The sequence below is a fragment of the Protopterus annectens genome, chromosome 6.part0 (assembly GCF_019279795.1).
Source record: "Protopterus annectens isolate FY-2018-M chromosome 6.part0, PAN1.0, whole genome shotgun sequence".
In the NCBI taxonomy this organism is placed as follows: domain Eukaryota; kingdom Metazoa; phylum Chordata; order Ceratodontiformes; family Protopteridae; genus Protopterus; species Protopterus annectens.
This window is the reverse complement of record NC_056737.1, coordinates 1,471,392,536-1,471,408,483: the sequence shown is the minus strand read 5'-3', so window position 1 is coordinate 1,471,408,483 and position 15,948 is coordinate 1,471,392,536.

The following is a 15,948-nucleotide window of genomic DNA, read 5'->3' as shown; positions in this document are numbered from 1 at the left end:
ATAGGATTAGGAATGGTCATATTAAAATGCCGGTATACCAGGCATGGGATTAGGAATATACATATAAAAATGACGGTATGCCAGGTAAGGGTTTAGGGATGGTCATATTAAGATGATAGAATACCAGGCAAGGGTTTAGGAATAGTCATATTAGGATTTTCATATCACAGATATGAGATTAGGAATGGTTACAATAAAATACTTGTATACCAAACATGGGATTAGGAATGGCCATACTAAGATGCTGGTATACCAGGCACAGAATTAAGAATGGTCATATCACGATGCTGGTATACCAAGTAGGGGACTAGGACTAGCCACATTATGATGCTGGTATGCCAGTCATGGGATTAGGAATGTCATATTAAGATGCATTATACCAGGCATGGGATTAGGAATGGTTCATAGGTGTTTACTAGGCTGACGACCACAAGGGCCTTTTGGGCCTTTTTTAAGCCTAGCCATGCATCCTGAATGTCTGACAACCCTTGATAAGTGAAAGCATGGGCCTGGGGGATAAACAATTTGCATATTTGCATTAGAGACTTAGATTCCAAACCAGGGATGAAATTCTGGTTTCCCAGCCAATTGTGCAAGTTGCACTTGAACTGGGTTGGGGAGGAACTCTGCTTCACATGGATGGGGAGCCTGTTCTGTAGATGGGGTAGTCTCTGGGATACATACCTAGCTCTCCAGTAGGTCCTATTTATATCACAGACAAGGTTTAAGTCTTTAGAAAGGTAATTCTGGTGCTGTTTGTTTTGTGGATATGCAGGAGGTCCATCAGAGTGGGGTCTGACAATGCCCTGTATGCCAGGCATGGATCTCTCCTCAAAAGCCTGTAGGAGACAGAATACAGGGATAAGGCCTTGAGGCAGTCAACATAGGACATATTACTTATGTCCTGTATTCCTTTAGTGGGTACCTCTGCTGATGTTCCAGTTGTTGGATATGTCTGGTTAGGTACATACCAAAGGGGACATACTCTGATAGGTCTGATGAATGCTGAATACAGTGGAACAATGACTTCCTTGGACTTAGATGCCATACCTTTGTTTACAAGTTGTGCAACATAGAATGATTTCCTCACCACTGTAGACAGGTGATAATCAAAGGCTAGACTACTATCGATGTGTGTCCCTAAGTCCCTGACTACTGTGTCAACTCTAAGGGGTGTGTTGTCAATATGATAGTTACCAGGGATGGATGACTTCCCAAAGGATGCCATTATGCATTTCTTGGCATTTAGTTTTAGTCCATAGCTCTGACACCAGTTGTTTATTTGTGTCAGCCCCTCCTGGAGAACATTTATGTACACAGTGTGAACAATTTTGCCCTCATCCATTGCTTTGGTGACCTTCTCAAAGAAATCTACCAGGTTGAGTAGGCCTGGTCTGCCCTTGACGAAAACAAACTGGGTTGGGTCCAGTGTCTGGAGGTTTACTATATCTCTTTTGATCATCTCCATGATAATTCTTTCCATTGCATTAGATATAACACTACTGAGACTTATGGATCTGTAGCTTCCAGGGACTGTAGATGGCCCACCTTTGTGCAGAGGGATGACTGCTGCCTTTCTCCATTCATGAGGCACGAAGCCTGTTTGAAGGCTACAGTTAAATAGTAATTCCAGAGGCCCTGATAGGTCAAGTTGCATACTATTTAGAAGGCATCCTGGGATATTCTCTGGGTTCATTGATGCAGTGTCTTAGAGAGAGCATTAAGGACCTGTTCCTTAGTAATAGTAGGTCATATTAAGATGCAGGTATAACAGATATGGGATTAGATGGAGTATGTGTAGCATGTTAACTATTTAGTGGTTCAAGGGAATATTATTCAGACACTGTAGATGAGTCAGGGTGAAAGATGGTAGGTCCCATAATTTTCTCTGGTGGCCAAGTGGAGTTGGCCTAGTGGATGATAGAATCCAAGATTTGCTGAAGTAATTAGTGCATGTTGGCTTCTCAGCTGGCCATTACCCTTTAACCACCATGTCTACCGGTCAAAGTGCAAGCTTAGCTCGAGTAGGTGCTTGAGCTAGACTACCTGCCATGGAGAGATGGACACATCTTTTCAGTGAGGTTGTCTCAGCCCTGTCTCTCACAAACGCTGCAAGCCACAGCTCAAGCACAAACTGGCAACAGCTAATGCAACTGCATTAAAGTGCAATCTTAATGACCTGAAGGAGAGAGACAAAATGGGAACAGAGTTATAAATGAAAATCCTGTATATGGTCTGATATATATTAAAGGTCAGTAGGTCATATTCAAAATAATCCTGTTCTGCTGAAATTCCATTTCTGTGCCCATACTGAAAGATAAAGGGACACATAAACTATCATACACAGTCTAACAGAGACATACAGCCAACAGTGAAAAACTACAGTCTCACAAGTAAACTCAGTTTAACAGACGTGTGTAATGTTCATTGCTGCATCACAGATGAGGAGTTACATGCACTATCTCGCAAATGTGCATTAGTGCCATGTGAATAAATGTGCTGCAACTAACACCCATAGTACACATGTAGTCATCCCCCAACAGATACCCACTAGTTAATTCCTGGTATCACTTAGTAGAAACAGACATTATTAGCAACAGTGCTTTGAGTGACAGTGATGGCATATTTTAAAACTGCATTTTGCAAAACAACTGATAGACACTTACTATAGTATTCTAGGCATCATTTCATAATGTGTGCTTCCCACTGTTAAAGATGTTCAAGGTGGCAGTACTATGAGCCACCATACCACGGCTAGCTTTTTATGTGAGCCTTCTGTATACCAGTGGACTCAGTAAATACTTCAGCCTGGTAATGCTAGGCATTCACCTTTATAAATGGATTCACAGATGGATGGTCCCAGCAGCCACTCTCTGATGTGGCTTTGTGGGAGAAAGAGCACCGTTTTACTTACTTATTCAAAACAGGCAGTCATTGTCAAGAATTGACTCAGAAAATAGTTGCACTTTTATGAGGATCAAAATGTCAGCCTGGGATAAATGGTGGAAATGGCACTTCCATGTCATGAGCAGAACTGGACATTACTGTTCCAAAGCGTAATGTCTGTATACCAGCAGCTATCCTGTACAAACCCATGGATGTGGGGTATGGCACTTCCATATCATGAGCAGAACTGGTCATTACTGCTCCAAAGCATAATGTCTATATACCAGCAGCTATCCTGTACAAACCCATGGAAGTGGGGTATGGCACTTCCATATCATGAGCAGAACTGGTCATTACTGCTCCAAAGCGTAATGTCTGTATACCAGCAGCTATCCTGTACAAACCCATGGATGTGGGGTATGGAACTTCCATATCATGATCAGAACTGGACATTACTGCTCCAAAGCATAATGTCTATATACTAGCAGCTATCCTGTACAAACCCATGGAAGTGGGGTATGGCACTTCCATATCATGAGCAGAACTGGACATTACTGCTTCAAAGCGTAATGTCTGTATACCAGCAGCTATCCTTTACAAACACATGGATGTGGGGTATGGAACTTCCATATCATGACCAGAACTGGACATTACTGCTCCAAAGTGTAATGTCTGTATACCAGCAGCTATCCTGTACAAGCCCATGGATGTGGGGTATGGAACTTCCATATCATGACCAGAACTGGACATTACTGCTCCAAAGTGTAATGTCTGTATACCAGCAGCTATCCTGTACAAACCCATGGATGTGGGGTCTAACATTGCTTAGTAGCCCCTTGTTCATCACTGAAATACAGGAATTCAGAGATATTTATGGAGCCATCTTCAGCCCTTATCTTGCATCTGTATTATAATTAACTTCCGTAGCAGTTAGGGAATATTATCAATCTTCCAATAACTTGTAGTGTGACTCACTTTTGAAGATGTGTGGGACTAGTTAAGCAGTAATTTATTCTGGAGGTACAAAGTAGTTACCTAAGGGTAAAGGCTGAGTGGTTGAAAGGAAGTATGTGGAAAAATGCTCCGCATCCCAAAGCCCTGCACTAGTACAATTATATCGCACGACTTTTTTTATTCCTTTGCTTTTTTACCATGTTTTGTACCTTTTATCACTTCACAGAAGTGTAAATGGTTAAAAGATATTTTCAGAAATGTCCTTCACTTGCAGTGTCATTGAATGTGTGAAAGGACAAGGAAGACATGACTGTCTAATTAAAGACACACTGGTCCGTTACATATATATATATATATTACTACTAAGTTCAGATTGTGCCTATGTGTAGTAAAAATCCCCATCAGGTATACAGATATAAAAAAACAGACTGCCATACTTTCCGTGAAATAAGGAAAATGATCTGCCTTAGTAATCACATTTGCAAAGTACGTTGCTAAAATAAAAAGGTTCATACTCAAAGGCTATGTCAATGAGTAGTCATTATATCACAATCCCAGTTTCTGTGAGACAAATTAAATCAGGAACACATACCTTTACTAAACGCAAGCATACGGAGCCTCATGTGCTAGAAGGAAAGTTACTTTGCAGAGAGGTTGCATCAGACCCTATATATATATATATATATATGTATATCATGTTTCATTCTGGCAAAGACTTGTCACACTGAGAATATACAACAGATATTGTAGAGGCTGTATTTTGTGGAAAGCAGGTATGAAAAAGTGAATTAAGAGGTAAGGATTAACAGAAATATGGTTGACAGGTTGCAGGTACAAAAAATGCAACTTTATTGAGGTGTAGAGCAATTCACAGGATCACAGGAGATTACTAGGCTAATGACTGGGACATCATTTTAATCCTAGCCATTTCATCCCATTGTAATGTCACAAAAATGCTAGTGAATACCGAAGACTGCATTTAGTGATGACTGCCCATGTCCAGGAGGGCTGTAGTTAAGAATTTACAGTGCTCCATCCACTCATTCAGATTCCTCTTGAACAGTGTTCATAAAGGTGCTATGTTTCACATGAATTTGCAGCCTGTTCCAAAGATGCGGTATTCAGTGGGTAATAAACGTGTCCTTCCAGCATGTTCAAATTAAGTCACAGGACATATTTAGGTTCCTGGAACAGATAGCCCTAGTCCTGTTTCATTTATGGATATGCAGCAAGTTCATTGAGTTTGGGTCTTGGGTTGCTCTGTAGGCCTGGCATAAGTCTCTGCTAAGAAATCTATATGATACAGAGTATAGTGACAGGGATTTTAGTCAGTCCATGTAAGCCTCATACTGAAGGCCCTCGATCTTCTTTATCAGAAACCTCTGAGGTTTCTCTAAATGCTGCAGGTACTTTGTACTGTACATGCCAAATGAGGTGTTATACTTAAATATGGGCAGGTTAAGTGCCGAGTAAGGGGGGGTTATAACCTCTTTTGCTCTCGAAACAATGCCTTTACTAATCAAGTGTGCTACATAGAAAGCTTTCCTTACTACAGTAGACACGAGGTGTTCGAAGTTAAGGTCACAGTCAAGTTGTGATCCCAGGTCCCTTGCCACTTCATGGGTACTTAAGGTATTGTTGTTGATTTGATAGTGTGAAGGGACATTGTAATTTGCCTTAATAATGTTCCTTAGGTGTACTGAAGCAGAAGACAGACTGTATGCCAACAGTATATCACAAGTAACGGTATAATCTCCTCCAGACTGTTCTTTTTATCATTATGTAGTAATTTGCCTAGTGAAGTAAAAAGAACAAAATGGGAAGAAGTTAATGAAAGTTCTATAATTCACCGAATATATGTTTTTCTTGACAGCCTTGACGATTGTGAGGTCCACATAGGTAGTAAAAAATATTTTAAAATGTACTTTAGGATGAGAGATATTAAAATTGAATGCTGCAGGAGTTGTAACACTTTGTACCAAACTTTTTTTTTTCATTGTGAATGATTTTGTAACGCTATTTGAATTTTAAACTGTGGAACAGCTAACTAACTAAAATTAGCAGTAACAGTCTTTTTTTGGTTTACAAACAGGTGTGGACAATGCAATAGCTACTGCTTTCGAGGTGCACCACAAATTTATCATCACTGGTCAGTGTAGGACAAGGTCAGGTAGTAAGTCAGAGAGATTTTTAAAAATATTCCAGCAGGGATCAGTCATTGTTCTTTGCTGCTGACTGTTTTGTTTCAGCCCACTGTATAATATTATTTATTTATTGACATTTGTTGACTGGGGAATTCCAACTGGGTCAGAAACCCATTTTCATCAATGGCCCGCGGAGAAAAGCTCCAAATAAAGTATGGATATCTTTGACAATATACAGTATACATTACACATACCGTTTAGTTCAACATATTACAGTCAAGAATGAGAAGGTACTAAATAGCTTAAAGCATTATTACATAAGTTAAATAGACATTACACAGTTTGGTTCAGCACGTTACAGTCAAGAATGAGAATTATACCGCATATCTCAATGTATCGTTACATAGGATAAGTAGACATGGCAAAGCTTAAAAATGAAAGAGTATTAATTTGCAGTTAGAGTCTCTCTGGGATACATGAAAAAGTATAAATTACGAAAGTAAGTGAATTCTTGTAGGTATAAATTGTTGTATGTTTATACAGTGTGAGGTGGTGTAGGTTTCTGTGTATGATTATTGAGATGGTGGGAGAGAGGATATTGTGATAGAGAGAGGGAGATGAGATGGGGAGAGGGTAGGTAAGGAATAGCAGACTTGAGAAAAGAGAGATGTTTAGAGACTAGGTAGGCTAAAGAAGAGAGGGAGATGTATAGAGGCTAGCTAAGGGGCATGAGATATGTTTAGAGGCAAGGTAAGGAAAAATTACAAAAATATAAGAAAGATGTAGTTTGAGATGTAGGGCTTGGTGAAGATGAGTGATGAGTTTTAGGTCATCAGTTGGGGAAAAAGGGAGCAAAGGTACAGGTAGAGAGTTAGAGGAAAGAGTGTGGGATGAAGGCAGGTTAGGAGGTGGTATGAAGAGGGAGAAATGTATGGAAAACATGTAGTAATTTGCTTATGAATAAAGAGATAGGAAATTAAGTATGTTAGTCTTTGGGAGAGGAACAGAAACAGATGTGATATTTTAGGGTACATCTGAAGGTCCTTAAGGAGTCTAAAATGCTGATATTTGGGGCAGGGTGTTCCATTGTTTAGCAATGGAAAAAGAGTAGAGTTTTTTTACCAGCTCTTTCATGAGGCTTATATGCTTCTAAGAGTAGTTTATTAGTGGAGCGGAGAGTTCTGGATGGAGTATAGAGCTGTAGGATATTGTTTAATGCTGGACAACTGTGTGGTTTGTGTATTAATTTATATGCTTGAGTTAATTGCACATAACTATGGTGTTAGTTACTAAGGTAAGGTATTATTAGACGTGACTGTGAAGTATCATACCTTCAGCTTTTCTCAGACTTCAAAAGCTTATTTTTAATGACATTGACTGCCAGTTTGTTCCTACAATGTTAGAAGAAAGCATAATTTTCTTTTTCATTAACTAGAAAATGTTTCCATGTAGTAGTCCACTGAAGGGGGCCTTCTAGGCAGGCATTTATTTCATTTCTGAAAACAAAACAATAAATTGGATACATGGAATATAAGAGGAGCTACCTGGTACTGCTGGATATGAGAAATATATTTGTAACTCACGGCTGCAGCAGTCTGTTCGATCATCATTCCTTCTAATTATGAATTACCAATGCAGTTCAGTCTAATTCAAAGAAAGAGGAATGGTAAGGGCCTACATTTATTTATTTATTTTATCTGATATCAAGCATATCACTCCTTCACAGAATTATTGCAAGTGAACATTTCTCACTTGTTTGCATAGTAGTGGGTTGGACCATTGGCGTGATTTGACCTTGCCTTGTTATCACTTTTTGTGGGAGGATGCTTGGAAAAAGGATTGATGTGTGAGCAGTGTTTCCACTTAGTCTTTTGCCGAGACATTAATTTTTTATTATGTGTATGGAGGCAATTCACCTAATGTTTCACAGGACAGAGATGAACTATGGCAGTAGGTGGAATGAGCTTAATGTACCATTGAAGGATATGACATACAACTCCACCACTGATCTCAGGAAAAGAAAAGGAGTTAAATATCCTGCTTTACTAAAACAGTAATACTTAATTGGAGAGGAAAACAAGGTTACAAGATTGACACAAGAATGCGACATAACATTGCAATGGACTCAGCAGGACTTGGATGAATATACTGATAACAAGTTACTGTTTCGAAAAATGCCCTTGATGATTTATTTTTGACAATATATCAAAGACACAGAAATCCCTTACAGAGAGTATACATGATCAGAAGGGAAAAGGGTCTTTATTTTGGATTAGGCATAAATCATATCCGAGCAGTCAGTCTCCAAAAGCTATTTTAGCTACTTTTAGACCCTGTTATTGGGTTCTCTATATTTGTCAGTCTGTCTGATGGGAGTACTCAGACATTTTAGAACAAATTCATTTTGCCATGTTTGATTCTAGACCATGGAAGGAGAATGCTTCTCCTCTTATCACTGGATGATGTCAAAAGTGTGGTACACAACCAGGCTATCTCTAAATCCCCTAGATGGATGGACCACCCTTTAAGTTTTGGATAAAGTAATGTATTGTGTACTTCATGAGAGTGGCAGTTATCCCTGTCAAATTAATGGAAGGATAGGGTACAGTTTTGATATCCTCCTGCAGACCCATATCTCCATTAAATCATAACATGTGTATTGATTTGCTAAGTAAGGGAAAAGCAATGGTAATACTTAAGCAAAGTCATAAAGATCAGTACGGGTTGTCAGGAGTATAATAAACGCATCTGATAATATAGTAAACACATTATTATCGATATGAGATCTGACCATAATGAGAAACCTCTTCTCCACTTAATGCTCATGTTGAAAGCATATTTGACACATCTGAGTAGGAATTCTTGTTTGCAGTTTTGAAAAGATAAGATTCTCATATGACTTTGTACATCCTATTTGGGGGATTTAGAAAAATTCTACAGTTGCAGTTAAAATACTGGTATTATCAGAACTCTCTTCAGAGGCATGAAAAGGTGATGTCTATTAACCCCTTAGTTTTTGCCATATAGTTAAGACTTCAGCATCATAAGTAAGATAATTGAGGATTCTGGACTTTGATTTCAGATTTGAATTTTCAAACCACAGCGAGATCTAACTGAATAAACAGTAGCACTACACTATTATTTCTCAGTGGCCCTGGAATAAATCTTACCTGTATCTGTGGATTTACATTAAAATTATATATTTAGGTAGATACACTAGACAATGTCGACATAGTGAACTGTCGAATTTCAGTACGTCGAGATCGAATAGTGGAAAGTGCAGTTACCAGAAACTGCAGTATGCTGAAGGCAGAAGTGTCGAATTCACAAATGTCGAATCTGCCGCTATCATGGTGTCACATTCGTGACGTATGGTGGGGTTTGTGGATTTATCTGGGTTATCAGGTATGTGTTGTGTGTTTGTGGATATTGGGTAGGGATTTTAGTGTGTAAGTGTGTGTGCAGTGGTGATTTTGTGTGTCTGTATGTTTAGTGCAACCTCAGAGTTAGAATATATAAGTAGGGGGTGGGAGGTGCAGCCCCCCACATGGGGGTGCAGGGGGGCTTGCCCCCCTGCGTATAGGTAGGTTAGGTGTGTTTGTGTGTTGTTATGTTTTTTTTTTCACTAGGTTCAAAAAATGGTCAATAAAATTTTTTGGGAAAAGAAAAAAACGTGAGGAGTAACTGTGGATACGTTGGTATTATCAAAAGAATTTGGAGTCTTAGGGGACCTAGGCTGCTTCTTTTATTTAAAAAGGTCCAAACTATGGTTTCAAGTATCTACAGATCTTGCTGGAAAGAAATGCGTAAAAATACAAAAGAGTAACAAAACTACTAGTTTATTATTTTCCTATTATATCAGTAATCTTAACCATTGTTCATCACGGTGCTATCTTGTTTTTCTTAAATTTTTATATTTGACTTCTTGGGCTGCATGGCATTTTTTGCTATATTGCTTGGGAAATTCTTTTTTTTTTCAAGCTGAAGAATTAGATAAGAAATAAATGACAGGTCATCACATTTTATTTTCTACTTTATGAAAAATTATATTCACAATCCTTTCTTCTGCATTCATGTCCAGACATATTTGTTTGTTGGAGACTAATCCCTTAGTAGTTGAAAATGTACTTGCATTCCACAAACATAACAGATGAAACTGTCATAGTAGTTTTCTGGTTGCTGTTATCAGTTGCACACATGCACTAGTTAAATTAAGATAATTGCATATACTAGTTTTTGTATGAACATAATGCATAATAAAAATATAAAAATATTTTGTTTTTGCAAAGTTTAATTGCTATGGACAACTGTTCAATCTGTAAAGAAATTACAAAAGGATTTGTGTTGGCTATACTCTCGTAGCATTAATCTCTCTAGTATATTGTATGTGCAGTAACAGAAGCTGTTATGACTCAACAACAATTGTACGTGCAGTAACAGAAGCTGTTATGTCTCAACAACAATTTCAATATTATTTAACTTTTACACTTCATATGCAATATTTTTGTACATATATTTCTGTTATTACAAAATGTGTATATGTTGCACTGCCATTAACTATTGATAATCACATAATTTACCAGATCTCTGACTTAGTATAGCAAAAAAAAAAATGAATTGCCAATAAGCAGGTTGTTGCCATACACACAAATTTGACAGAGGAGGCACTTTTACAACACCCCATGGAGCCCTGCTGCAGTCATTGTGTGTTATCAATTTTAGTGATGCACTTTGCATGACAAGAAAAAACTGAAGTGTAACTGGATTTAGGGGAGTTAAGACTGGGTTTATTATTCAGCCGTCTGAGTACCTCACACTGACATTGTGCCATAAGAAACATGTGTGACAGGCAGGTTTGTAGAATGGCATGCAGGTGGTGTTGCCAGGTACATATTGTCAGAATTTTGGATGTTGCACATCAACCATGAAGGATGGAGCAAAGATGTTATGAGACAATGCGAGCAATGCATTGTAGATGACAGAAAAACACACAGAGGTGGACACAAAATGCAGTAGGCATGGACTGGTGACCAGCATATATGCTGCATGCTTTAACATTGACATGTGAATGACAGTGCTCCCCATCATATGCAGATATGATTCACATCATGCATGTAACACATATTGATCAGTGCATTAGTTATTGATCACTGTATTAGCCTGTGGTTCTTAAAGAGCAAGATAACTCTATCCTTGTTATACAGTGCTACAGATGGTAAAAGAAATCATGGCTTTAATCCCATCTCACTGTTGCAGGGTATTTCCTGTAAGGCATTATTAATTTTCATCAAAATCCACAGCATATATTCAGACACACATTCAGCAACTCACGTGTGAGAAGTATCTCACACACAGGTCAGTATATAAGCAAGTTATGTCAAATGTATCTTTGGTACAGCAGCCATTTTACGGCATCATGATACCCTTAGTGGCAAGAATGACTTGGTCTAGAGCACTACTGAGTTGGTATGTAGGGATGAGAAGTCTGTTCATAAAATACTCAAGCGGTAATCATTTAAACTAGGTATGTCTACCAGTAATGTTTGCATGTGACCTTCATAACTTTTGTGTACATGGTCATGGACACACACTTTGTACTACCCTGTCTTATATGCTTGGGCCATGGGATGATGCATAGCTAACTATGCAGGCTACTGATCTCATCTGTTTTTTAAAGAGCAGGAGATTCTGTTGCCTGTAAATGTACACAACGTTAGTATCCCCAATAATAAGTAATACTGGATAATCAGAACTGGATAAGTTGGGACCTGAAACCATATAGCAGCATGCATATGTTGAAAAATAGATCTATTACCACCTGTAACATGATGTTCTATAACAATATAATAACAGCTATGAATGAAAAATTGTGCTGTGCTTTGATTTATATAGATTTAACTTCAGCATTTGACAGGGTTATACACAAAACACTGATCAATAAATTAGTACATCTAGGTATTGATGTACTGTTGATATGATGGATAGCTGCATGGCTACAAATAGGACATGGCAAGTATCACACACCAACTGGACAGGTGAAATCCTTGGTTACAGTGATGGTGTCCCACAGGGCTCTGTCCTAGGCCCTTACTTGTTTAGATTGTATCTTTCAGACCTTACTTTTTCATCTGAGGTGTTATACAGTCTATATGCTGATGACTTGAAATTGGGTAAACTGATTACAAGTGTTACAGATAAGGCATGTCTGCAAAATAATTTGACTAAATTGACCATTTGGGCACAGGAGAATAATATGTTGATAAATACATAAAAAACTAAGCATATGAGATTTAGGAGGCATAAATTGAAAGGAATATTTAATACAGCACACAGTGATTGAAACTGTAGACTCATTTAAGGACCTGGGTATTTGAGTAGATTCAGCTATGAGATTTTGTAATCATATCAACCAATTGGCTAATGATAGTTATAGAACTATAGGTTGTATAAAAAGATTTACAAAGTCTAGGAAATCATACATAATAAAGTCATTGTTTGTTAGTTACATTAGACCCAAACTTGAGTATGGAATAGCAATATGGAAATCCTAGGAAAACAAGCATGAATAAACTGGAAAGAGTACAGTGGAAATATACCAAGGGCATCCTTGGATGTGAAAATCTAAGTTATTATGAAAGGCTAAAATATCTGAACTTGTACACTGTATCTTCCAGATATTTAAGAAGAGATCTTATTCAGGTATATAGGGCATTTAGGGACAACTACCTCTGGGAATGTTTGGGGTTATCAAAAAGTAATAGAGAATCATCAGATAACCTATGTAGAAGATTCTATAGGAATGAGAAGTGTACTAATTGGTTCTCTGACAGAGTAGCTGATGCTTGGAAGAGACTATCAATTTAGATTAAAGCAAGTACTAGTTCAGATATTTTAAGAACAACCTGTGCATTTATTATGGGAACACATGTTTTGGTATATTGGCAAGCTAGAAGTGCATTAATGCCCGTGCTTGAAACATTTGTATGTATGTATGTATCCCTCACTGTATCATACTGCATGCCATTTCTACTGCTCATAATCCATTGCAGTTTGACAATTATGAGCACAACGATAGGCTGCAAACTTCAATGCAACAGGCTCTCCAGAGCCTCTGAGAATTGTTTTATTTTCCTAATACATTTGAAGAGCTCAAAACCATTTGTACTGTCTTTGCTGAGAGTAGAGACTGGCTGGTGAGGCTCTAGCCCTGGGTCACAACATTCATTTTATCTACATAGATATACAGCTACATAGATATAGTTATGGATGTGTGTGTGTGCGTGTGTGTGTGTGTGTGTGTGTTTGCATGCTAATGGGGGGGCAAAATTGTTGTCTCTCCATGTACTGCATACACTTGTTCACATGTAGACAGACATTCAGTGACATGCGCGCACACACAAATACACATACACAGACACACACACACACACACACACACACACACACACACACACACGCACACACACATATACATACACATACACATACACATACCCCCCCCCCATTTTTACAGCAAAGTTAACTGGTGTTTAGAGATTAATTATGTTCATTGTACGCCATTTCATTGTACAGTGTTCTGCTACCATTTATATCATGTCAGTGAAGCCCACACATAATCTATCAGGAAATTGCAGTGATAGTGCTTACTTGTCTGGTGTATTATGCTACTGTTTTTGCCATTTCTTTTCAAATGGTTGCATCAACACAGGAAGAAAAAAACTATATATTTCATTTCATTATTATTTGCAATAATATAAGGAATCTTCATATGAAATGTGTTAAAATAACTTTAAGAATAAAGTATGAAACCTATATAACACTTCAGGAATGTTACTTTTTATGTATGTGCTTTTTTCGGATCAAGCTATATCATAGTGTACATTCAAGTGATATGTAGTTAAGGAGTAATTAAATGTATGCTAGGAAATGAAAGAAAATAAAAACTGCTTCCCCAGTTTTAGTACACATTTTCTGAGTTCTGCAGTATTGTCTTCACATATTCATGATTTCCATTCATTCTTTAACAATTCCCCTCTGGCTTTACAAGGGATCATTTCATTATGATAGTATTACCTCTGAATGGTTATAGTTTAATTTAACAGCACTGATTCCCAGAACTGCTCTCTGATTATAGAGCATATCAATTGGTTAGAGGCAGTCTCTCTCTCTCTCTTACATTATAGGTGCTTTTAACATTTTCTTGGTACAGCAGCTGAGGTTTTGCTGCCATAGACAAGAACCCTCAATGGTATTGCTAAAAATGGATTTGTTAAATTTGTACTAACAATTGCATGTATTTAGAAGAAATGAAATTGGTGTGTACTTATATCAGTCAAGGATTTCAGAATATTTTGGACTCAACAGAACTGAAGGAATGAAACCTGTTGGCATGCATATATAGAACACAGTTAAATTAAAAGGCTTGAATGCATTCTTCATTTTGAGTGCAGGACTCTCAGTTATTGCTGAGTAAATGCAAGATCCACTTGTGCATAAAAGGTCAGAGAAAATGGCATGGTACTGAAATGGATACTGTACTTAACTGTTAAAATATATCCGACAATCTGATCTGCCACAGTAGATGTGTCTTGTAAATGGCGTACGTTATGCAGAATATTACTGTTCTGAAAGACTGCACTATTAGCTCATTTATTTCACAATTCATGTGAAATACTCCAGATGTTAACATTAATATACTCACTGAAAAAAAGGCCTGTCCTACCTTGTATCATCCTTGAGAAGTGTGTATCCCACTTTGATGTCTTTCACTATATTCCATAACCTAAAATGTGATATTAATGTATGTTATCTGTAGGGTAGTGACAATTAATGCAAGAGATCCTTTTTTGCTTTTGCATTTGGCATCTACCTCTGCAAAAATGAGATGAAGCCACTTGCTAAAATATGACAAATGTAGTGTTTGTTTAAGTGTGGTGCCATGCCAGTATGGCCAAATGAAATGTTTATACTGTCTCCTGCTATCTTCATTTGTCCACACTTATCCCATAAAAACAGAGGCTATGATGGCAGTGTTTAAATATTTGGGATAGAAATTCCTGATGTACTTTTTTAAATCCTTCTTCGGGAACATACTATTGAGTTTATAATGCTGCCCCAAAAACAACTGGAGATTTTGATACAAAATTAAAAGCAATGGCGAAGATAATTCACAGCCATCTGTGGAACAAAATTTTCTTGTGATTCTTCACTAAAATATTTTATATCCCCAGACAGTGTAGGCTTTGTTGCTCTTTAATCATCTGCAGCTTTCTATTTCATCTTTGTGTATAACTCCATTCTAGGGTGCTGTAGAATATTTCACTTTGGCTAAGAAGTCTCAGACTAATGCATCGGTAAATATTCATAGGGATTTAGTAGGTATGTGGTCCTTGAGACCACTGAGAAGCCTATTCAGTTTCCTTACTGTCCTGAAGCACAGCCTAGTTAAGTGACTTGGTAAAGGTCACACAGTAGGCAAATGAAGGCTTAGAGAATCAAACCCTTGATCACAGAATGCTCATTAGAAGCTTTTAGTCTGTCAAACTCACCTACTCATGTAGCTTATGTGCTTCATAGTGCCACAGTTCACCTGAGTTGGTGTCCCAATGATATCTGAAACAATAGCAGAATATGAATAACCTAAAGCAAGCAATCAAAAAATAGTGTGTCTCTTAAATGAGTTGTCATGAAAGATAATAAACTACATATGATTTAAAAGTGTAGACTTAATACATTCCAGTCCTACCTGCCTACCACTTGCTTAACATTATACGTGACCCTCACTGTTCAGCTTGATGATATGGAACCTGAATGGGAGGTTACTTGATTTATTTTATTTATTATTTATTTGACATATGATTACGTGTATTTTATGTATTACTTATCTGACATTTGATTAACAGCAAAGTCTGAATGGGCCAGAAGTATTCATTTTCAAAGGGGGCCTGAGGAGTACATTAAAATA